This window comes from Sorghum bicolor, chromosome 4 (genome assembly GCF_000003195.3).
Source record: "Sorghum bicolor cultivar BTx623 chromosome 4, Sorghum_bicolor_NCBIv3, whole genome shotgun sequence".
NCBI lineage: Eukaryota > Viridiplantae > Streptophyta > Magnoliopsida > Poales > Poaceae > Sorghum > Sorghum bicolor.
The window spans coordinates 19,729,239-19,731,464 of NC_012873.2; the positions used below are offsets into that span (position 1 = coordinate 19,729,239).

At 43.4% G+C, this 2,226-nt stretch overlaps 1 long non-coding RNA gene across 2 annotated transcripts; it reads right to left on the minus strand.

Moving 5' to 3' along the window:
- LOC110434889 lies at positions 204-1,828 on the minus strand. 2 transcript variants are annotated; one of them, XR_002452412.1, is made up of 5 exons: positions 1,438-1,828; positions 1,108-1,172; positions 847-967; positions 675-740; positions 204-423 (listed from the first exon to the last, which is right to left on the minus strand). It is a non-coding gene; the product is annotated as an uncharacterized LOC110434889 (long non-coding RNA). The 2 variants fall into 2 exon arrangements; XR_002452411.1 differs by having other exon boundaries at positions 204-451; positions 1,438-1,827.

Here is a 2,226-nt window from a genome sequence, read left to right on the forward strand (position 1 = left end):
GCTGCTTTAGATAACCAAAGTAGCAAAAGAGCGAAAAGTAGAAGACTACTTCTTGGGTTGTTTCCCTTTATCCCCACTGTCACGCCGATCTTTGGGGGGAGTCTTTTTTTTTTCCATTGGCTTCTTGGGCCGGCCCACTGCTCGTTTCTTGGGTGAAGGTTTGGCCATCAGAAGATCTTTGTCCAGCTGGTCCGGCTTCAATTTGTACTGATAGAAATTGTGCATGAGATCTAATTACCAAAATCCTAAATTCCATTCACTTGGTGGAAACACATCATGCAATAGTTTCCAACCTTAGAACATGAGGCAGGAATGTATCAGATTTAATAGGAGCAAACTAAAATGCACTAGCAGACAAGGAAAAACTGGACCAACAAGGATGGATTTTCACCTTTTTTGGAATAGCCTGGATGAAATTGCATTCTGGAGTTAGAATCTTGCATTAGCACCTCTAATCAACAAGGTGAAATGCAATTTAGAAAGATAAAAGTCAAAAGTTTCATAGGTTTCTGCTCTTCTGTTTCCATAAAGTAAACAAATACATGATTCGAAGCCTATCATCATTTTCATAATTGGAGAAAGGCCTATTACAGTAGGAGACATGGGAGAACTGACCTATGAAATATGAGAGAACTGACTTATGAAACATCACAAACTAATGGAAGGACCATTACCTCCAGGAGTACATGGTAGGATCACAAAATCATTGTAGCATTAATCATGTCACAAGCACCACACCCCTGCAATAGATGAAGACTGATTTGGTTAACAACAATCCTAAGCTTTTTGAACTTGTTGAACCCAAAAACACAATTTCTACAAAAGTAGACTAAGACAGTGACCTACGTTGTAACTAAGAACTGTTAACGTCAACTCCGTGCAACTATGAATGGATTACTTCTAGCTCCAGATTTTTGAGCGTAGGTCAATTTCTACAGAGGAACCTAGCTTCCTTTAAGTCTATACCCTGCACAACAAAAAAAAAGTTAGAAGTGCAGTTAGCAAGAGTAAAGAAGAAAAATATTAGGAAGCTGACAAACTGAAACAGTACAGCACGAACATGGGCACAAGAAAAAAAGTGTTCGTGCACAAGAAAAAAATACTGACCCAACGATCAAATCAGAAAGGCAAAGATCAGACATCAGTTTCATCCATCCGCAGCCAGGAAAAACCTGGGCAAATCAAATAGGGGTAAGATTAGGAAATGAAGACAAAAAGTGTAGATAAGGGTTTGTCGCTCCACATCTGAAGGCCTAAATGGTCAAATCTCTATGTAGATACATCAGATCTGTGAACGTGAATCGCAAATCAAATATAGAAAGCCAAAATCGAAGGGAAAATCTCGAAGTAGAGCAACCCATATATCACTCTCGCACAACAGAGAAGCAAGAGATGGGACAGGCATTATCTAAAAAAAAAGAGAAGGGACAGGCCCACCTGGTGTGGTCCTCGCCATCGAAGGGCCACGCTACCCCCGCCGGACGCCGTCAGGACCACGCTGCGTGCGCAGCACCTGGAGCTACGGCAGTCGGGATGAGAGAGGAAGAGGGCTCTGGGCAAATCGAGCTAGGGTTGGACCGCAGGAGACGAGGAGGTGCCGAAGGCGGCAAAGCGTGTTGGTGCAGGAGGGCGTTGAGGCCGGCATCAGGAGGAAGGACAGGAACCAAAGGTCGGCGTGGACATAGAGCCGCCAAAATGAAGGGCGGCAAGCAAAGGCAGGCGACAGTGACGAGGAGGCGAGTCTGCGTGAGAACGGAAGCAGCGAGGAGAATGGGGAACTGGAGGAAGACAGACCCAACAACGGGAATGGATAGGAGGCGACAAAAAGTAGATTCGGAAGTGTATCTAGTTGTACCGTATGTAACGTCGAGAATCCATACTTACACGCCACCGATAAATGGAAGTAGGCCGGAAGCAGACGATTGGAACAGTAGAATCAGAAGCAAACATAATCCGAATCATGCGGGGTTAACCTGAACCGTAAGATCAGGAAATCCAAAGAACCAAAAAAAATTCAGGTGACGTGGACATGGCTTCCATTAGAGAACCTCACCTAGTTTGTAGAGTTATAAATAAATAGCATAGCTTTTGGCATAAAAATAATATAGAAAGAAAAGAGCAGGTGAGAGCAGCAATAAAAGGTAAATCTAACATGAACAAAGCAACATGTAAGATGCTGAGGACAATGGAGTTGAAGCTAAGAATAGTATGGCACCCAAAAGAATA